Source organism: Pongo pygmaeus, chromosome 16 (genome assembly GCF_028885625.2).
Source record: "Pongo pygmaeus isolate AG05252 chromosome 16, NHGRI_mPonPyg2-v2.0_pri, whole genome shotgun sequence".
Lineage (NCBI taxonomy): Eukaryota > Metazoa > Chordata > Mammalia > Primates > Hominidae > Pongo > Pongo pygmaeus.
Window position 1 is genome coordinate 21,975,637 of NC_072389.2, and position 23,187 is coordinate 21,998,823.

Here is a 23,187-nt window from a genome sequence, read left to right on the forward strand (position 1 = left end):
AACTAGGGGCCTGCGCGGACCGCCCGCGGGGCAGCCTCGGGTCTCTCTCCATCTCTGAGTGGTGGTGGCTGTGGGTTTTTCTGCAGGTGATCCTTTTTAGTAATTTGTTTCACGCAGGCGCCCTGCTGTGGGGTAAAGCGGCAGATTCATGCTGCTGTCGTTTGTCGTTCAAACAGTGGGCTTCCTGGCCAGGCGCCGTGGCTCAAGCCTGTAGTCCCAGCACTTTGGGAGGCCGAGGCGGGCGGATCACGAGGTCGGGAGATCCAGATCATCCCGGCTAACATGGTGAAACCCTATCTGTACTAAAAATAGAAAAAATTAGCCGGCGTGGTGGCGGGCGCCTGTAGTCCCAGCTACTCGGGAGGCTGAGGCAGGAGAATGGTGTGAACCCGGGAGGCGGAGTTTGCAGTGAGCTGAGATGGTGCCACTGCACTCAGGCCTGGGTTACAGAGGGAGACTCCATCTCAAAACAAAACAAAAAACGATGGGCTTCCTGTCATGTGTGTGTGTACCTTTTGGATTTGAGGGCAGGGGGATGACATTGTGATTTGGCCTCCTGAGAAACCAGGCACACCCTGCCTACCTTGGAAGGAGGCTTTCCCTTCCCCACTTCCCTCTCCCTCCATCTCTTCCCTCTTTCCCTCTCTCCCCTTCATTCCCCTCCCCGAGCTCTTCTTTCCCATCTTTCTGTTCTCTGTCTTTTTTTTTTTCTGCATTAAACCTTTCGGGAGTGTCTTTGTAAACTATTAAAAAGCGTCAGGTCTTCAACATGTATATTTACTTGCAGGCCTGAGAACTGGGAGGAAGCTGGAGAAAAGAATACCCTCTGAATCTTTGTGTTTGGCTGCCCAGGCTCGCCTTGACACCGTATGGTTGAAAACATATACAGGTGGGGTTTGACATGTCTTTTTCTTGGTGTATTTCTGCTTCCATGTTTATATTTCTCATGTAAGTCTTTTTTTTAGGGTATGTAAGGGGAAGTCAGTTGTATCTTGCTATATTAGAGGAGCAGGTTTGTTTCCTATGACTTAAAATGTAACAGTCTTTATGGCTGTTTTTGTAGATTGTGCACGGCTGCCTTTTAATTAGTTTCTTGCAAGTGCACGAAACTTGAGATTTATTAATAGGCAAAATTTTTTTCCTATTTATTATTACTGGTTAAGAAATCTGCCACACTCCTAACCATATCATGGTGACTGTTGTTTGTTATTGATAGTTTTTGAGCTGTTTAGTTAACTGTGGAGGGGAAAATTGGAGAAGTTGCAGTAATTACGGCCGCTAGAAACTCACTCATTTTATGAGGTTTTGTGTTTGTGTTTCTGGAGAGACAAGAGTTAGTTCAGTTGAGCTGTTTGTTTTGTATTTGTAACCAATACAAGGTCTAAGGACAATTGTGTTGAAACTGAGGTCATGATGCTGGGATCTTAAGGGCTGAAGTTTCCAAATAAGTGGTATATATAGAATTCTCTCTGACTTGAAATTTTCCCTTTCTGGACCTCTGGATGCTGAGGCTAAGAGTGTCCATACGACAGTGCCTTCCATGACAGGAGTCAGCAACCCTTTTTTCTTTTTTTCACATATGCGTAATTCATTGTGTATATTTTAAAAAGTTTTAACCTCTTCTTCCTAGCCCTCCAGTATTTGTTAATAAATTAAAACGTTTCCCGAAGTGTTTTTATAATTCTAAAAGATGCTCTAAGAAAAGCTAAATACATGGAAAAATCCAAAGTATATGTTTTATTTATTACATTTGATGAATTTTCGGTTTGTTTGTTTTTTCCTCTTGAGAGGGAGTCTTGCTCTGTCGCTCAGGCTGGAGTGCAGTGGCCTGTTCTTGGCTTACTGCAACCTCCGCCTCCCGGGTTCAAGCAGTTCTCTGTCTTAGCCTCCTGAATAGCTAGGATTACAGGTGCCCTCCACCACGCCCAGCTAATTTTTGTGTTTTTAGTAGAGACAGAGTTTCACCATATTGGCCAGGCTGGTCTTGAACTCCTGACCTCATGATCCGCCTGCCACGGCCTCCCAAAGTGTTGGGATTACAGGCGTGAGCCTCCGCACCCGGCCCACATTTGATGAATATTTTTGTTCTTTAAAATTGTGGTTAGAAAGCAGAGCATAATTGTTCTTTATGTAGATCACAACTGATTGGGGTTTTTAGGGAGATTTTTTTGGCATTCAGTAAATGTTTTTATTTTCCATTATTAAGACTATGAATATTTTATTTTATTTTCTGAGACAGGGTCTTGCTCTGTTGCCCAGGCTGGAGTACAGTGGCATGATCTTGGCTCACTGCAGCCTCTGCCTCCCAGGTTCAAGCAGTTCTCCTGCCTCAGCCTCTCGAGCTGCTGGAATTACAGGTGGTTGCCACCACGCTGGGCCAATTTTTGTATTTTTAGTAGAGTTGGAGTTTCACCATGTCGGCCAAGCTGGTCTGAAACTCCTGACCTCAATTGATCCGCCCGCCTTGGCCTCCCAGCGTGCTGGGATCGTAGGTGTGAGCCACTGCACCTGGCGCATTTTCACTTTTCATTAGCTGCTTTTTCCCCCCATTTATTTCCTACCTTTCTGTGTATGATTTCTGAATTAAATGTATTTCATGTCTTAAACTTCTGAATTGTTTGTTCTCTCATTTTCCATGTTGTTAAGGAAAATAAGAGGCTAAGTGAGACGTATTAAATTTGCATGTAGTTTCTCAGATCAGGATAAATGCTAATCTGTTGCAGAACGGGACTCTGCTCTTGCTTCACCCAGGATGCGTTTCCTAGTTCCTTCCTAGAGTGGGGCCATACCCTACTCCAGCCCTCCAGACCCAGCTCGCTGCTCTGACATGATTCCACCAGACTGTATTCCAGCTGTCCTACCTAGACCTAGATATTTTCTTTGTTTTTTGTTTTGTTTTGTTTTGAGATGACGTTTCACTTGGTGGTCCAGGCTGGAGTGCAGTGGCGTGATCTCAGCTCACTGCAACCTCCGCCTTCCAGGTTTAAGCGATTCTCCTGCCTCAGGCTCCCAGGTAGCTGGGATTACAGGCGCGTGCCACCACACCTGGCTAATTTTTGCATTTTTAGTAGAGACGGGGTTTACCGTGTTGGCCAGGCTCGTCTCGAAATCCTGACCTTGTGATCTGCTCACCCCAGCCTCCCAAAGTGCTGGGATTACAGGTGTGAGCCACCACACCCAGCCAACTTTTTTTTTTTATTAAAAAACTTATATGAAATTTATTTTATTGTGGTATCTAGTTCAGTAAATTTTGACCTCTATAGATTCATGTAACCCCCATCATCATCAGGATGGAGAATTTTCATCACCCCAAAAGCTCCCTTGTGCTTCTCCTTTTTATCACATGTTCCCTGGCCTCGTACCCTGGCAACCACTGATCTGTTCTCCATCAGTATAGGGTATTCTTTTTGAGAATGTCATGTGAGTGGAACCATATTTTAAGTAATGTTTTGAAACCATCTTCATTTACTCCTAGTTAGATGTATGAGATTTATTGTTGTTCCGTGTATTAATAGTTCTTTTTATTGCTGAATGGTATTTCATTTGGAATACCATTTCATTTGGCTAAGACATCTTCCATGGGAAGATGTGATTGGCTTGTTTGAATAACTCTGGGCCGGCAGGGATGAGCAGGCTGGGGTCGGGTCTCTGCGATAAGGAGAGTTGTTTGGCTTTGGGATCTTATCCGTGGGAGCAGAGCTCGGGGGAGACCTTGTGGTTAGGCCATTTGAGGCTTTCTTGATTTTACCGACGTCAAGGCAGCACGTAATATTTAGCCTTAATTTCAGGCCACACAAGACATTCTTCTATATCTACTTTCTGTGGCACTTTTGAAACGGTTTTGTCCTTAGAGTTTAGCGGTTGATTATGATGTGCCTCGTCATGGCTTCCTTTGGATTTATCTTGTCTGGGCTTTGCACAGATTCTTCAATCTGCCTAGGTTTGTGTCATTCGCTGAACTTAGGAAGTTTTCAGCCATTAGTTCTTTAGATATTGTTTTCAGCATTGTACCTTTTCTCTCCTGTTATTAACCTGCGGTGTCTGTCCTAATTCTAGGTAGTTAGTTTCAGAATTGAATTGCACTGTGGGACACACAGCTGGGTGTCACAGAGAACTGGAGAATTGCTTGGTGCAAAAGTCCATACATTTGGTGTCAGAAGTGTTGTAAACAGAGGAACTGTTTCCTTCGAGATTTTTAGATAGTCATTATTTGTAATCTGGATGGGACATTGTCTTTCACCGATTGAGATACATTTTTCTAATTATGTTGTTTAGACATTTAGTCACAGCCTTCTGTGATGGAAGGTGTTTAGACTTCAAGGGTAAGGTTAGTTCTCTCTTCTCTTTGCTTACTATGTAAGGAGTTTTATGACAGTTGTTTTTGACTGAAACTTTACATTGTCAGTGGCCTAAAGTCATTTTTCTCAGCTTTTCCTTTGTGTCCCAGTGCTCTTGAATGATGCTATCAGTGACAGTGACAGTGCATAGCAGTGCTTCCCAGTTGGCAGTGGAGTAGGGCCTTGTAAAGAGTTAAAAGATTTTTGAATCGTACTCCTTTTCTACACCCTCCCTTTTCCCATGGATACACAAGCACTGGGACTCACTGGATAAAAGCAATTGGTGTGAAATTGAAGTAGGTAAATATCAAAGACTAAGTTTCTCAGTTGTGAAATCTACTAGGAAGTTAATGAAATATGATTTTGGAAGACAGGCTTTAAATAATTTGATATATTGGTTTCTTTTTTTTTTTTTTTTTTCAGATGGAGTCTTGCTCTTTTGCCCAGGCTGGAGTGCAGTGGTGCCATCTCGGCTCACTGCAAGCTCTGCCTCCCAGGTTCATGCCATTGTCCTGCCTCAGCCTCCCGAGTAGCTGGAACTATAGGTATCCACCATCATACCTGGCCAATTTTTTGTATTTTTAGTAGGGACGGGGTTTCACCGTGTTAGCCAAGATGGTGTCCATCTTCTGACCTCATGATCCACCCACCTCGGCCTCTTAGAGTGCTGGGATTACAGGCGTAAGCCGCCACTCCCGGCCGATTTATTGGTTTGTTTATGAAAATTATACTGGATCTGTTAGAGGTATGATTGATGTATTTTATTTTTAAGTTGTCAAACATACAGTTAATGATGTTGTAACTTCGGGGAGGGACATTTGCAGAGACTGACTAATGGTATGACATTCTGAAAAGCGATTACAGATGAAAAAAATTTTAATTCTGCAGATGATAGTGTCGAATCAAGTGGAACAAAGAAAGAAGATCTGGATGACAAAGAGAAAAAAGATGAAACTCCTGCACCTGTATATAGGGCCAAGTCAATCCTGGAGAGCTGGGTGTGGAGTAAGCAACCAGGTAATCTTTGATCAGAGATAGAAATTAGTGTAGACATTTTGCCTCCAGATCCTCAGGTGGTTTTAGAAATTGGTTCTCTAATTCTGTAGGAGGAGGTAGATACTGGCATAGTCTTACACGTCATTGAAACTGGAAAAGATAGCTAGATATTCTCCTACTCATGTTTTGGATAATGAGATAAATTATTTTATGCTTCACACACTTGGAGTATGTCGTCTACTGTAATAGCATCTGAATGAATAAATACATTTCTGTGAGTTAATTGTATACTTTAAAAATCTCTGAAAAATTTGAGTAGCAAGTCTCAGAAACTTGATTCTAAATATTAAAAATATATCCTTCCTTGGGAGGGAGCATGTAGTAAATGTGTTAGTGTGATTGTAAGCATGCTGTCTTTCTAGAGGTCGCTTTGTTCCTGCATCCACTGTTTTCATTTCAGGGATGTTCATGGAATGCCAGCCACCAAAGGGCCAGGAAGCATCCCCCTGCAGGACCAGAACTTGGCCCTGGCCATCCTGCTGGAGCTGGCTGTGCAGAGAGGCACGTTGAGGTGAGGGCTGCCGCAGACTGGGAATGCTTCGGGGAAGCACCTCTGTGTCCAAATACCTGTTGCATTGTGTGCATTTCACTGAATCGTGTGTGACCGCAGCAGATGTGGTGCTCTGTAACCAGAGAACCATGTCCCAGAGCTCGCTCTCTCTTTACCTTTTTTTCACTTCCTTTTTTATGCTCAGTTTTCTAGCCTGGGAACTGTTCTTTTTTTTTTCTTTCAGTTTTCCTCATTTAATTATTTTTATTCCGAGTTTAAGATCCTAGAACTTCCATGTAAACGTGCTCTTTGAGCTTCTTAACTGGTCTTTCCTATCAGCAGAAGGCAATGACTTGTGCTAAAATCTTGGTGTCAATTCAGTGATTTAATTACCATGGCTTTACTTTCATTTCCTTTCATATCCCAAGTATTGCTTCACTTCTATCTAGCTGTTTGCTTTTATTTTTGATCAACCATGAAAAAAAAAAGTTAACCTGTTTTTACTAAGAATAAATATGTTTTCTCCTTTAGCCAAATGTTGTCTGCCATCCTGTTGTTGCTTCAGCTGTGGGACAGCGGAGCACAGGAGACTGACAATGAGCGTTCCGCCCAGGGCACCAGCGCCCTGCTTTTGCCCTTCTGCAAAGGTTCCAGAGCATCATTTGCAGGAAGGATACACCCCACTCCGAGGGCAACAAGCATGTGAGTGTCATGATGGAACTTTGTGTTTAGGTGGCACTCGAGTCTAGTTATTTTTAAAGCAAGACCAGCGTGCGTGTCCACGGCAGTGTTTTTCTCTGGCGTGTGTGTGTGTGTGGTGGTAACAGCAGCGAGTCAGATAAGACAGGTTGGGAAGCCACTTGTTTGTGGAGAAGACTCAGATCAGTGAGCACCGACTCCCTTGTCAGCACAGAACCAAGCTTGAAACACGCACTTTTAAAACAATACCAGAAAAGAACAATGAAAATAGTGACTTGCTTTGTTGGCCCTTCCTATGTACTGGGCTCTGTGCAGGGTGTGTCACCTGAGCTGTCACTCTGTTTAGTACCAGCTCCCCCCTTAACAGGTGTGGACGCCGAGCTGGGGGAGGAGCAGGCGTGTGGGGCCCTGGGCGTAAACCTCCAGGACTGCTGGTCTTTACAGGTCAAGTACAAGTTGGATTTTGTGTCTTTTTGGGAAAGTCTTAGGCATTTCAATATCATGCCTTGTTTTAATTTTTCTATTATTTGGTAGTCTTTAACCTAATGATAATAGGGCTCTTCTGCCTTTAGAAGAATTAGAACTATGATTTAATTTGCAAATGAAAGTAGGTGTTCTCCAGAGTGGGCAACGTTTAGATTAAAATAAAGGTTTTGGTTTTAGATTTCAAGGCCAGCTTGAGATGCTGTGCTGGGTTCCCACAGAGGTGCTTCTGCCTTTCTCCGGGGGTCCTAGGCCTGTAGGGTGGTTTGCTCATGTTAGTAATCTGTGTGGATTCAACTTACCTGTGGTATCATAAATGTATACATGCACAGTCAATGTTGTGTACATGTATACCGCAAATTTAGACATTTACACAGTTTATGTGCTGCACAAATACATAGCTGTATAGTATAACTGTATCATCAGCATTTCATTTGATGGGTCAAATGAGTCAATACCAAAATATAAAGAGTGGGTAAAGGCTAACTGTGTTACTTTAATTTTTCCCACCATTTCTGAATGTTTGTTTACTTTTCCCTTCTAGCTTTTGTCTGGCCCTCTGAGCCCCAGTGAGAGTTTCCTGAGGTACCTCACCCTTCCACAAGACAACGAGCTTGCCATTGATCTGCAAGAAATGGCAGTTGTTGTCTTGGCCCATTTAGACCATCTGGCTACACCCTGTAGATGCCTCCGCCATGTAGCTCTCCAACATCTCATAAGGTGTGTGTGCAAGAACCGTGTTCTCCATGTGTTTTGTAGCTAGTACCACTTGTAGGCTCTCATCCTGGGCCTGTGTGGAGACTTGCTTTTTCTGGTATTGGTAGCGGGAGCTGGCCTGTGGTTTTTAAATGTGTTTGCAGTTGAAGGTGTTATCCGTGTTGAGAGTGAATGATGAGCAAGCTGAGGCACACAGGCCTGGGGACCCAACCTGGGGGCCCAGGTTCCAGGTTCAGTTGGCACAGCCCCAGAGAGCTCCCCTTTATGCACAGCCCCAGGCCCTCCCACCTTCTGCAGGGGGTTCCACAGCCTTCTTTATACTCTGAACGTGGGCTGTCTTAGTATGTAATGCTGGTTATAGTAGTGACAGTATAATTATATATTATATCTGTTGTGTAATAGTAATGGTAATAGTAGTGATTTGCATGTGTGGAGCACCTGTAGGGTGCAGGCCCGCTGAGGACCCCATGCACACTGTTGTATCTCATTATGTCAATGAGAAAACTGCCTTTGCTAATGGTAGTGAACTTTGTCAGTGTAGAACAGTAATCCTAGTTTTGAATGCAGATTTTGCTAACATTTTATTTCTAGTATGAAGAGCATTTATTTTGTTTTACAGTCATTAAAAAAAAAAGGAATACAGTCACATGGTTCAAAAATCAAACCTAGGCAGAGACACACTGTTGCTTCCCCACCCACCCCTTCCACCCATTTCCCACCTGCTGCCTCTGACTTTTCAGTCTCCTCGGTAACCTCCTTGTTCTCTGGAATGAGTACGCTAGTGGTAGCATGTTGCATTACTTGTGCTGCTTGTTTTTTTTAACTAACCATATATACTGGAGTACTTTATCAGAGTGTCGCTCTTTGTTTTCATAAAGCAGCTTAGTCTTCAGTGTGTGGATGTGTCTTTTATGTATCTTTCTTTAGTGAGTCTCTTATTGGTGGACACTTGGGCTTATTGCCACAATGTTGCTATACAAATAGTGCTGAGGGTCGGGTGTGGTGGCTCACGCCTGTAATCCCAGCACTTTGGGAGGCCAAGGTGGGTGGATCACCTGAGGTTGGGAGTTGGAGATCAGCCTGGCCAACTTGGAGAAACCCCATCTCTACTGAAAAATACAACAGTTAGCGGGGCATGGTGGTGCATGCCTATAATCCCAGCTACTCGGGAGGCTGAGGCAGGAGAATCCCTTGAACCTGGGAGGCAGAGGTTGCAGTGAGCCGAGATCACACCACTGCATTCCAGGCTGGGCAACAAAAGTGAAACTCCATCTCAAACAACAACAACAACAACAAAAATAGTTCTGCAAGGCCTGACCTGGAACACATGTCCTCCATGTGTGCACGCATGTGTGCCTGTGCACATGCACAGGTGGGGATGCATCTAGTGTGGGCTGGTTGTCACCAGATTGCTCCTGTACATCTTGATTTCTCTCACCACCAATAGGGCTGCTGGCCTCCCAGCCTTGTGTGTGGGCTTTTGGGATTTTGCCTGCCAAAGCACAAAGTGGTGACCCCGATATAGTTTGAGCATTTTAAAATATATTAGTATTTAAGGGCCATTTATACTACTTTTTAATGGGCTCTGTTGAAATGCAATGGAAATGGAAAAATAGCCTGTTCAAGTTGCTTCATTATACCTGTTAAATGCGGTAATACGGCGTCGTATGAGATGGGGTTTCACTGTGTTAGCCAGGATGGTCTCGATCTCCTGACTTCGTGATCTGCCCGCCTCGGCCTCCCAAAGTGCTGAGATTACAGGCATGAGCCACCGTGCCTGGCTGATTGGATTATTTTAAAGCATAACTCTGTCTTTAAAACATTTTAAGGCATTTTACCTCTTAAGGATTTAAAAAAAAACTCTACAATATCATTATCCTGTCTGTAAGATTAACAGTGATTCCTTAACCTAACATGCGGCCCATGTTACATTTTCCTGGACTATCTCAAAAATGCCTTTTTTAGGTGGTAATTTTGAATTACGACCTGAGCACGTTCTCTGTGTTGGCATTGCTTGACATATGCTTCTAGTCTCTTTCTCCAAACAGCATGGCTCCAGGCCCTCCTCTCCCTGTCTCTGATCATACCGTTTTCTTTTTCAAAAAAGCAGGTTGGTTATTTTGGAGAACTTCACATTTTCTGAGTTTGGTTGATTGCTTTCTCTTATTCTAGACCAACATGTTCTTCTGTTAGTTCCATTAATCTGCTGGTTAGATCTAGAGGTTTGGTTGGATTTGGATTCAGTCTCGTTGGGGTGGTGTTATGTCTGGAGTCATGCTGCCTGCTTTCTGTTGGCTCAGGAGGCCTGTAGTGCTCGGTGGCTCCCGCTTTAGTTCTGTGAACTAGACCAGGGAATTCATGTGCTGCGTGTCCTCTATAAAATCCCCACCAACCTTGCCCTCTGCTGTCTGGTTAGCAGGAGGTACAATGTGTACAGGAAGGACATAGTCTAAGCTTGACTTCTTGAACTGCCACCTCCCTTTAACTATTTTTGGTAATATTGAGTTGGTATCCTAGCACTTGCATAGGTGACCACCACTCAGGTTTTCTTTTTTTGAGTATTTTTATGAAATAATAGACTTTTATTGATTTGGTGTTTCTTTTCTTTTTTAGCTTTTTCCCTCTAATACACACATTTAAAGGCGTAAATGCCCTCAAGCATGCATTTAGTTGTATGTCACCAATTTTGATCTGCAGTATTTTGATTATTAATTGAACACATTTTCTAATTTTCATAGTCATTTTTTCTTAGAATTTTGGGTTACTTATAAGTGTATTTTGTAATTTTCAAATATGTGAATGAATATTTTTATTTTCTGTATATACAGAGTCATTTTTATTTTATTTTGAATGAATTTTTGAAAACCTATTTCTAATTTAACTGCATTGTAGTCAGCACACATGCTCTGTAACTTTATTTCTTTGAAATCTGTTGAGATTTGCTCTGTGGCCTGGCATGGCCAGATTTGATATTCATGCTGTCTAGATTTTTTTTTAAAGCATTCTATATTTAATAGAATTTGTATGTGTGGTATTAGTTTCAGAGCTAGATATGTATTTCTCCCATTGTGATTGTGGATTTGTTTATTTCTGCTTGTAGTTCTTTCACACAGTTTGTTCTTTTCATTTTACCTGTTGATTGATCGATGGACTGATTCTGGTTTCTGTATATACAGAGTCATTTTTTACAGGTCAGAACTGTAGAAATAATGAGGAAGTGACACTTATACGCAAAGCTGATTTGAAGAACCATAATAAAGATGGAGGCTTCTGGACTGTGATTGACGGGAAAGTATATGATATAAAGGACTTCCAGACACAGTCGTTAACAGGAAATAGTATTCTTGGTAAGATTACACTTCTTATTTCCTGGTTAAAAGTTATAGCCTGTATCATTCTAAGCAGAGTATTTGGCTTATAAATGATTTCTTTAGTTTTGTGCCAGCCCCCGCATAATTTAATGTATCTGTGGCTTTGGTGTCTGTCTTATCAACAAATTGAGCACATTTGAAGAATTTGCTTTCATTATGCATTTTTGTTTTAATACTTGGAACTCATTTCAAGTTCTGAGTCGGCCCAGGCAACCCTGGGAGACAGTGGGAGGTCATTATACTCTGGTAACCCTCACTTTTGAGTTAAGCGCCTAACTTATTTCCTACTCACTATTTCTCCTACAGCTCTCCAGGCAAGCTGAATTGAACTCATGTTGCTTTTTCTCCTTTTGTTTCAGCTCAGTTTGCAGGGGAAGACCCAGTGGTAGCTTTGGAAGCTGCTTTGCAGTTTGAAGACACCCAGGAATCCGTGCACGCATTTTGTGTTGGCCAATATTTGGAGGTGAGGCTGTATGCCTTGAATGATGCAGAGGATAGCAGGGGATACCCTCTGTGTGTTTGTGATAGGAATATTTGGATCTAGAAGTACTGATATCTGGGTCTTTTGGGGGGCATTAGGGATAAATATAAAAATCCTTTAGAAGTTTTGTCATAAATGAATTTACATTTATTCGTGTTAAGATCTGTGATGTACTGGTCTTGAAAGATTGTTTTTTAAATGTTCAATTTGTGAGAAATATAGACAGTTTTCCACAAGAAAAGAGGTTACACTTTGGTCTTATGTAGAAATTTGGAATGGCTTATTATCTTGAGGTGTGTATTTTTTGGGAAGAACTATGTGGAAGTGTAATTCTTTACAATAGAAATTTGTCCTTACTATGTATTCACAAACACATAGAATTTATATATTGGGATTAGCTTTCCAGGTATCTGCAAGTAATAAAATGTATTAAATGCCATTAGGGCAGGGCTTAAAGCATTTTATGAAGGGGAGAATTAACTTTGCTGTAAATATCTTCTGTGACTGGAAAAGTTGAACTCTTGCTTTTTTCAGAGTTTGATTTTTGTCAGAATAAATTTCATTTCCTCTACATGTGTGGTCACAGTCCACTAATACTTGTCATCGAATACTTGTCATAGTTTTGTTGCCCAGTGGGTTATTTATTCATGTAACAATTCATTATACTTTCTGAAGCATGGTGTACAGTCACTTTGGAAACTGATTCCTAAGGAATATTCTAGCCAAATCACGTATCTGTGCTTTAGTTTTTCTACAGTAGGGCTATGCGGTTGCTGCCTGCTTTATTGGGCATGTGGGTTTATGTGGTATCCGCTGTTACTTGGGCACAGCAGCATCAACTCATTACACTATGGGGAGGCAGAACGCCCAGAGCATCCCTGGGCTCACATGGCGGTACAGTTGCAGGACAGAGCTATCCTTTTGGTTTTATGTTTTTAATTAATTCTGTTTCCTCAGATTGATGATGAAATTTATTTTTCCAGCCTGACCAAGAAGTTGTCACCATACCAGATCTGGGAAGTCTCTCTTCACCTCTGATAGACACAGAGAGGAATCTGGGCCTGCTTCTCGGATTACATGCTTCCTATTTAGCAATGAGCACACCGCTGTCTCCTGTCGAGATTGAATGTGCCAGTAAGAAAATCTTTGCTTTTTGCTGATTAGCAGATTATTTTTTTTGAACTGTAAGTGCCATTAAGAGTGGGAGAGGGCCAGGCACAGTGGTTCATGCCTGTAATCCCAGCACTTTGGGAGGTTGAGGCATGTGGATTGCTTGAGGTCAAGAGTTTGAGACTAGCCTGGGCAACATGGCAAAACCCCATCTCTACAATATACACAAAAATTATCCAGGCATGGTGGCACATACTTGGAGTCCCAGATACTCAGGAGGCTGAGGTAGGAGGATCGCTTGAGCCTGGGAGGTTGAGGTTGCAGTGAGTCATGATCATACCACTGCACTCCAGCCTGGGTGACAAAACAAGACTCTCTCTTTAAAAAAGTAGGAGATGGCCAGGCGGTGGCTCATGCCTGTAATCCCAGCACTTTGGGAGGCTGAGGCGGGTGGATCACCTGAGGTCAGGAGTTCGAGACCAGCCTGGCCAATGTGGTGAAACCCCATGTCTACTAAAAATGCAAAAATTAGCTGGGCGTGGTGACAGGTGCCTGTAATCCCAGTTACTCAGGAGGCTGAGGTAGGAGAATTGCTTAAACCCAGGAGACAGAGGTTTCAGTGAGCTGAGATCGCACCACTGCACTCCAGCCTGGGTGACAAGAGTGAGACTCCGTCTCAAAAAAAAAAAGGAGAGGAGTATTCAACACAGCTGATGACGTTAAAAAAAAATAATAAGAAGGATAGTGAGACTGAATCAGGTAGAAACAGCTGTGAGTGGCTGTTATTTGCCCTCATGGTCTGTTGCTGCAGAGGAAGCTAAAAAGTGTGCAGGAATGTCTACCCTGTGGTGTTCTCACGTATTGCAGCCTCTGCCTGATGGGCTCAGCATGGCTTTTTTCTGCCTGAATGCCCAGAAATTGCACAGAATGTGGATCAGCTGTCCTCTCAGGGAACAGCATTCTACTTGAGGACTGTGTTTTTACCAGACCAGGCTCAAGTCAGTTATAGTTCAGGATGGCAGCCTTTGTAACCACCTAAAATAATAAGCTTCTTCCTGTCTCCTAAGATGGGTTTACATTTTCCTTCATGTAGTTGTGCATTTCCCATCTGTCTGTCTGTCTGTCTGTCCATTGAGCAGCTTCTGTTGAGCAGTTGCCTAGTGCCGTTACCATATGAGGTGTTCAGGATGCAGTGATGGATAGGACACGCCTCTGCTTTCTGGTGCCGTTACCGTGCGAGGTGTTCAGGATGCAGTGATGGATAGGACATGCCTCTGCTTTCTAGTGCCGTTACCATGGGAGGTGTTCAGGATGCAGTGATGGATACGACACGCCTCTGCTTTCTGGTGCTGTTACCATGGGAGGTGTTCAGGATGCAGTGATGGATAGGACATGCCTCTGCCTTCAGCTGCTGCTTGTTGATGAGCCAGCATTCTAAGCAGGTCACGTTACAAGGTGGTGAATGGTGAAATGGAGAGGTTCATATGTGGTTCTGGGAGAAGAAAGGCTTCACATTGGCAGCAGTCCTGAAATTGTGTGAGGGAGCATTCTGGGCAGAAAACGCAGGAGTGTCAAGGGCACTGCTGAGAGGAGCAGGGCTTTCCTGCTGCTTGCGAGAGTGGGTGTGGCAGAGGCTTGCGGGGAAGGAGGATCTTGGTGTCCACACAGCCCCCTGATGGGTGGACCTTTGTGCAGTGCTGGGCTGCCTGTGGTGTCCTGTGAGGGGTCTGCTTCCCTCCGTCCTCCTCAAGGCTCATTGCTTGCCAGAAGATGGGCTTTGTTTACATTGGCAAGGAGGGCAGGGCTGGCGAGCTCCAGGGCAGAGGGTGCCATGGGCCCTGGCAGGTGGGTCCGATCCACGGGAGGATCAGAGGCTTATCTTGGAGCAGTAAGGAGGGGCGGTCCTGTGCTTAAAGAGAGAGGGCCAGAGAGAGTCGGCATTGGATTAGTGTTTCAGGAGAATGAATGTGGTGGGTTGGGGAATGCTCCTGAGTGCTCTAAAATCTAAATGTCCAGTAAAAGAACACTAAGTGCATGCCCGCTTTGATTGCTTGGATTTGGAGCAGTATTTGATAACACAGATCCTTAATAGAGATCTGTAGTGGTGCACATACTAATTTTGTGTGTATGTGCCACTCCCTCAAGTGACCATAAGCAGTTGTAATTAACATTCGCACTGGCCGATCCCGTGCCTGGCACCACGCACAGGTCTCCTTTCCAGTCCGTCGGCCCTCCCATCTCCAGGGATCTATCCTTCATTAAAGATTGTGTGTTTGTTAAATATTTTCTCCTTTTCGTTCCTTTATAAGTGCTCTAGGAATACGTAGCTTACCCTGAGGATGTAATTCTTTGTAGAAATCCTTCAGATGTGCTGTTCCCTGCCTGGATACTCAGCGTCTGGGTCTTATTTCTCATCTTAGCTCAGTTGTTGCTTCCACAAGTCCCTTACTGACCCTCAGAATAGCGGTGGTCTGTCTTCCAGTCTCCCTGGTACCCCCATAGTCATCCATTGCACATAGTTTTGGACTTGAAATCCTGTGATTAATTGTGTCAGTGGTGCCCTTTGCTGCCTTCCTTGTTAGAATGTGCACCTCAGTCTTCACACGGTATCTGTGGAACCAGGCAGCTGCAGGCAGAGCACAGGTATCCAGTGAATGCTGGACTGGAACTACGATCCTGAGTTCTGATGCCATGCCTGAGGCGCGTGGAATCACCAGAAAGTGTGTTCACGTAGATAGAGGAATTATAAGTCAACCTGTTTAAACATCTTAGGTGGAGCTCTTTCATATGAATGATGCTGAATTTCACCTTCTAAATTGAGTGTTCAGTTGAGCATCTTTTTTTTTTAATAGTATTTATTTTGAGTTGTGCACTTGAGTTTCTCTTTCATGTCTGCATGTGCATTTTCTAGAATGGCTTCAGTCATCCATCTTCTCTGGAAGCCGCACACCAGCCAGATCCACTACAGCTACAAAGAGGAGAAAGATAAGGACCACTGCAGCTCCCCAGGGGCACACCTGCCAGCAAATCTCGACTCTACTCCCACAGATGGGCTCTGGGGGACCATTCCCAGGCATTTCTGCAAGCCATTGCAGACAATAACATTCAGGATCACAACGTGAAGGTGAGCTAGGCCTGCCCCCACTGCCACCTCAGTGCTCTGTTTATCTGAGGACTTTGACATAGGAATACTTATGTGCTCTTTGGTTAACACAGCACAGACTTTGTTTCATGTATTATCTGGAGGGTTTTGAGGTGAGAACCTGATTGTGTTAACATGCTAGCGAGGCTTCAGAAGCATTACTGACTGCAAGTGCATCAGAAGCTGTGGCATGTTTAAGATTTGTGAAGACTCACTGGGTGGCTCTGAGGTTACCTCCAGCTGTTTCTGTTGCAGGACTTTTTGTGTCAAATAGAAAGGTACTGTAGGCAGTGCCATTTGACCACACCGATCATGTTTCCCCCCGAGCATCCCGTGGAAGAGGTCAGTCGCTTGCTGTTATGTTGCCTCTCGAAACATGAAGATTTAGGTAAGGAGCTCAATATCTGTGTACTTTAGCTACACTGCAGATCCCTCGACTAACCTGCAGTACATATTCATTCCTTCCCTGCCCTTCTTTTAAATGTCTTTTTACAGGTCATGTGGCATTATCTTTAGTTCATGCAGGTGCACTTGGTATTGAGCAAGTAAAGCACAGAACGTTGCCTAAGTCAGTGGTGGATGTTTGTAGAGTTGTCTACCAAGCAAAATGTTCGCTCATTAAGGTGATAGATTTTAATTCTTTTTATTCTGTGCTTTGCAGACAGTTGCTGAAATATTTGTTGTTAAAGTTGTCTTTTCCTGGTTAACTTTGCAGACTCATCAAGAACAGGGCCGTTCTTACAAGGAGGTCTGTGCTCCTGTCATCGAACGTTTGAGATTCCTCTTTAATGAATTGAGACCTGCTGTTTATAATGACCTCTCTATAATGTCTAAGTTTAAATCGTTAAGTTCTTTGCCCCGTTGGAGGAGGATAGCTCAGAAGATAATTCAAGAATGAAGGAAAAAGAGAGGTGAGAATGTAAAAGGACAGAAGATACTATTAAAGCATGTGCTTCACCCTGCCTCACTGGACCTGTGATTTCAGAGTGAAGTTTCTCTACTGTTGATTCCATGTGACATTTCTACCTGCTGCCATCATTTTTATGTATAGTTATGATTAAATACAGAAATCTCGCTTATTTTTCCAAGCAATCAGACAATGAGGCAGATTAGGAATTGAGTGTGGTATGATTTGATTACTAGTAAATTGATGTTGAAAATGTAAATAATCTTTGCTAAATTGATGGGAACAAGGAAGTATTTTTATTTTATTAGTTATCCTGGTAATGAGATATAATGGGAACATTTAAACTTATTGCCGTTCTTCTAAAGAAATGTTTTTTGTTTGGAAATATTGAGTATTCTGATATATGGAGAATTATAAAGGGAAGCTAAAAGAGTTACTGACATTTTCCTGGAAGTAGCTGTGTAAGGGTACAGAAAAGTCTTTTTGCATTAAATCCAAATTTGAATAAAAATGCTTAGAAATTATAAAATAGTTTAGAATTTAGTCACTTGTGATTATAAATAAACTACAGAAATTTCTGATTATATCCTTTTTTTATTTCTTTGAGACGGAGTCTTGCTCTGTCGCCAGGCTGGAGTGCAGTGGTGTGATCTCAGCTCACTGCAACCTCCACCTCCCAGGTTCAAAGGATTCCCCTGCCTCAGCCTTCCAAGTAGCTGGGATTACAGGCACGCGCCACCACGCCTGGCTAATTTTTGTATTTTAGTAGAAACGGGATTTCACCATGTTGGCCAAGATGGTCTTGATCTCCTGACCTCGTGATCTTCCTGCCTTGGCCTCCCAAAGTGCTGGGATTACAGGCGTGAGCCACCGCGCCTGGCCTCTGATCATATTATGACTTATACTGATTTACTCACAAACCTGCTTATTGAACAGTATTAATTACTGAGTTTCTGATGGGTGTTTTGAACAATAAGCTTATGAAAGACTAAAGTGTTCTAGAAGCCATCCTAATTTGATTGTTCCTGAACAAACCCTACACCATAACAGCCTGTCTGGATCCGAGGGGTGCTCTGGATCAGGAAGTAACAGCAGTCACACTTCTGCGATTCCTTTAACCCAGGCACGCAGGAACTCAGCCCGGGCCCAGGAGACAGGCTGCCTCAGCATGAGGGAGAGAGACTCCACCATTTGCCATCTCATATCCGTGGGTGCTGAGCCCACACTGTCACTTTTAGAGTTTCTTGTGGGTTTATAGATTTATTGTGTGCTGTTTCAAGCTGGTTTTCTTTTTTTTGGAAATTAAGTAACTTGAAAAGATTAAGTGATTAATATTCCTGTTGCTGTGTCAGGGATCCCCGAGCCTTCTCTCAGGCTTGATGATTCACTAAAAGGACTCAGAAGAGCTGTTATACTCACAGCTGTGTTTTTTTACCGCAAAAAGGATACAGATTAAAATTAGCAAAGGGAAGGGTGCATGGAGGGAAGTCCAGAGGAAACTAGGCACAAGCTTTAGTGTCTCTCCCCAGTGGCGTCACGTGCATGTGCTTAGCTCTCCCAGCAAGTGTGTCACATCATGTGTGAAGAAATGTTAACCGGGCCAGCGCACCTGAGCCTCGAGTCTAGAGTTTTTGTTGGGGGCCAGTCACATATGCAGGCAGTGCCCATGTGACTGACCTCAATTACTCAGACTCCAGTGCCCCAGTGCAAAAACAAGTGGTCCCTCGCAAGTCACATCATTAGCATAAACTACCTGGCCAGACCACTGCCACAAGGTCCTGGGTGTCAGGTATACCAAAAAACTTATCAGGCAGGGTGTTCCAAGGGCTCAGAGCTCAGCTCCTAGAAGAAGGACCAATCATGAAGGGACAGACCTTCCTTGGGAATTTGCAGGGTCTGAGCAACCCTGGCCTGCTATGTTAGCTCTTTACTGCCCAGGTGTATTATCATGTTGCTTATTTTTTATATTATATGCTGAGGAGATTTAGACCAAAAATTTTAAAAGAGATAAAATATAGGGAGGAAATTCCACATATCACAGTGAATTCAATTGATTCAGTTACACACTAACAGAACCACTGAACTGGACCAGGGCGGACAAGCCAGGAACTGTGGGCCAAATTCCACCTCTTGCTTGCTTTGTGTTGCCCATGGACTAAGACCTTTTTTTTTTTTTTCCAGTTTGAAATCGTTTTTTAACAATTAAAAGAAGTATATTATTTTTGACACATGAAAACTACATGAAGCTAAAATTGTAGCACCATAAATAGAGTTTTACGGGAGCACGGCCACACCTATTGCTTTATCTGTGGTTACTTTTTGTGCTGCAGCAGCAGAGTTGAGTATTTGCAACAGACTGCATGGCCTGAAAGACTCAAATGTTCACTCTCTGGCACTTGAGGAAGAGCTTGCTGGCTGCCGGGCTTCCCCTGCTTCGGGGCTTCTCCCCTCGTCGCACTCTCACTTTGTCTTTTTGTTCTGCCAGGGTGATCATTTCACTCTTGTTGTTGAGCATTGCAATTTATAATGTTGTTCAGATGTTTATTTGAATGAAATATTTGTCCTTCATGTAAATCTAAGTATTTCTTAATTTAAAATTAATATTTAAGTATATGATTTTTATAGTGAATGATGTTTTAAAACACAGTTCCTAAGAAGCCAGAATCTATAGATGATGAAGAAAAAATTGGAAATGGAGTGATTTAGAAGAAGCTTGCATTTTGCCTCACAGTCCAATAAATGTGGACAAGAGACCCATTGCAATTAAATCACCCAAGGTGCAGTATTTTCTGTGATTCTGAGGTTGGCTGAATAGAATCATAGCACATAGCAAAGGAATCCACAGTCTCGTACCTCTGTACCTGAGCATCCAGAGGGAGGGACGGGCGATTGTTAGAAATATGGCCCCAGTGATGCTTCATGAACTTGACTTATGATGTCTTGGTCAGAGCTGTAGCTGGAGAAGGGTTTCCTTTTATTTTTGGTACTAGATTGTATCATTAATTATTCACCATTCGTTCCTTAAATATATTCTTTGTTCCAGAAACAGTGCTGGGCCCTGTGGCCATTAAAATGAACCATAACTTAACTTTGTATGCCAAGCTAGCCTGTTCCAACATATATTAGTATAGAGATTATAAATTCACTTATATTTATAGCATAGTTTTAAAACCATGTATTAATGACTAAATTTAACATTTTAACCAATTTAAACCTATGAGCATTATTTATATTTTACTTGAATAACTTTTAGAGCACAGTTTAATATTAAATAGGGTAGACAAATGATGAAAATGGTTTTCCTTTGTTAGGACAAATGGCAGCTGCTGTTGAGTACTGTTACAGGTGTTCACAAATACAAGTGGTTGAAGCAGAATGTGCAGGGTCTTTATCCGCAGTCTCCACTCCTCAGTACAATTGCTGAATTTGCCCTTAAGGCGGAACCGGTGGATGTGGAAAAAATGAGAAAGTGTCTACTAAAACAGGTAACATTTGATGAGAAATGCATGTCTGCATTGGGTAATATACATAACACTTAACTGTATGCATTGATATTTTGCAGTTGGAGAGAGCAGAGATTCGCCTGGAAGGGATAGATACAATTTTAAAACTGGTGAGCAAGAATTTCTTACTTCTATCTGTGCAGTACGTGATGTTTTGTGGATGGCAAAGACTTATTCCTGAGGGGATCGATATAGGGTAAAACGTTAGCATATTTTTTTCTTAATTAAGGAAGCTGTGGCAACAAAATGTTGTTCTGTAACAGTTAGAAGTCTGGCAGTGTCCCGAGTCAAATTCTTTATCTTTATTTGAAAGGGAACCTCTTACTGATTGTTTAAAGGATGTTGATTTGATCCCACCTTTTAATCGGATGCTGCTGGAAGTCACCTTTGGCAAGCTGTATGCTTGGGCTGTTCAGAACATTCGAAATGTTTTGATGGATGCCAGTGCCAAATTTAAAGAGTTTGGTGAGTCAACAGTTGCATCAATGTTATTTTATAGTTTGCCTTTAATTATATGTTGTGGAAACTTGCAAATGCCAATTTTTGCTTTTGAGAAGACTGTGTTTGTACTTTGTACTTGTATAATCTATGCTGCTGTCAGCTTTCTCAGATTTTAAACAAAACTTTAAAATTTAGCAGGAGACACAATGTTGAAGTACTCTAGTATAACATTTTTACATTTTTACATTTTTATGTGTATCACCACATATCCTAAAGTGTCTGTGTCCTATATTAATATTTATTTTCTGTATAGTTTGAGCATCTACAGAGAGTTGATTGGATTGGTTTTGTGGAGGAAAAGTGAGACATAACTTTTACATTTGAAATGGAAGGAATGGAATAGGGCACCAGTGTATTCAGAGAGCAACATGCTAAGTCCTGTAGACAGATGGAACGACCTGTGCACAGAATACAGGGGGTAGACCCATCGTGCAGCATGACAGAGCTGCCCACTCTGTGGAAACCACTGAAAAATAGTCAGAAGTTTAGAGTAATCACCCGTGCCTTCTGCGTTACGTTTATTCTTGTATCCACGCACAAGAAATGTCAGTGGGTGTCAATGCCTATTAGTCAGATGTTTAAAGTAATAGCCCGTGCTTTCTGCGTTACGTTTATTCTTCTATCCATCACAAGAAATGTCAGTGGGTGTCAATGCTTATTAGGTATCCAGCCGGTTCCCCTGCAAACCATCACCAATGAGAACGTGTCAGGACCGAGCCTGGGGACCATCCCGCAAGCCCGCTTCCTCCTGGTGATGCTCAGCATGCTCACCCTGCAGCACGGCACAAACAACGTCGACCTCCTGCTCAATTCCAGCACGCTGGCCCTCGCTCAGACGGCACTGCGCCTGATTGGTAGGTCTGCACCGGCTTGAGAGCCTTTGGGAAAACGTCAAGATTTTGCTTTGATTTCTTTTTTTTTTTTTTTTTAAGCTTTTTGTAAATTATGGTAAGACACAAATAGCAGAAAATGTAGCGTTTTAACATCGCAATTCAGCGGTATTAAGTATATTCACAATTTTCTAGAGTCATCACCACTGTCTAGTTGTAGAACTTTTTCATCACTATAAATACACCCCATTTAGCCATCAGTCCTGACTCACCCTGCTCTCCAGCCCCTGATAGTCACAAATCTGCTTTCTCTGTCTATGGATTTGCATATCCTGGATATTTCATATAAATGGAATCATCCCATTTGTGGCCTTTGTGTCTGGGTTATTTCATTTGGTATATATCAGTACTTTATTTTTATGGCTGAAAAAGATTTCATTGTATGAATATATAACATTTTGTTTATTCATTTATCTGTTGATGGACATTTGGGTTGGTTTTGCCTTTTGACTTTTGTGAATAGTGCTGCTAGGAACATTTATATACAAATACTTGTTTGAACACTTGTTTCTAGTTCTTTTGATTATACACCTAGGACTGGAATTACAGGGTCATATGGTACAACTGTGTGTAACTTACTAAGAAACTACCAAACTTTTCCACAGTGCCGTATCATTTTTACATTCCCACCACCAGTGGGCAGGATTGCAGGGTTCCAGTTTCTCTACTTCCCTGCCAACACTATTTTTTGTGGTTTTCTTTTTTTGTTTGTTTTTTTGGATTAAGGCCATCCTAGTGGGTGTGAAGTGGCATCTCATTGTGATTTTGATTTGCATTTCACTAATGACGAATGACATTGAGCTTCTTTACATGTTTGTGCTTGTTGGCCATTTGTATATCTTCTTTGGAGAAGTGTCTATTCAAATCCCTTTCTCTTTATTTTTTATTTTATTTTTTTGAGACAGAGTCTCACTCTGTCGCCCAGGCTGAAGCACAGTGGCACGATCTCAGCTCACTGCAACCTCTGCCTCCTGGGTTCAAGTGCTCCTCGTGTCTCAGCCTCCCGAGTAGCTGGGATTACAGTCACACACCGCCACACCTGGCTAATTTTTGTATTTTTGGTAGAGATGGGGTTTCGCCATGTTGGCCGGGCTGGTCTGGAACTTCTGACCTCAGGTGATCTGCCTGCCTTGGTCTCCCAAAGTGCTGGGATAACAGGCATGAGCCACTGCACCCAGCCCCTTTCTCCTTTTTAAATAGGGTTATTTGTCATCATCTTGTTGTTGTACCAATAAATGCACTATAGAAGTGTACCAAACATTTAAAGAAGAATTAACACCAGTCCTCAGACTCTTTAAAAATTTCATGTATACTAGACCGTCACAGATCTGTAGACCTTTATCAGATATATAATTTGAGGGTATTTTTTCCTGTTCTCTGGATTGTATTTCCTTTGATAGAGTTTTTTATTTTGATGAAGTTCAATTTATCTGTTTCTCTTTTGTCATCTATGCTTTTGATAACATATCCAAAAAGCCATTTCCAAATACAAGGTTGATG

The 23,187-nt window shown here is 42.5% G+C and overlaps 2 pseudogenes; both read left to right on the forward strand.

Moving 5' to 3' along the window:
• Positions 1–5,022: 5,022 nt before the first annotated feature.
• Positions 5,023–7,780, forward strand: LOC134738374 (E3 ubiquitin-protein ligase HERC2-like; annotated as a pseudogene).
• A 2,051-nt stretch (positions 7,781–9,831) lies between these two features.
• The window catches only part of LOC134738317 (putative HERC2-like protein 3), a 131,482-nt pseudogene continuing 118,126 nt past the window's right edge, over positions 9,832–23,187 (forward strand).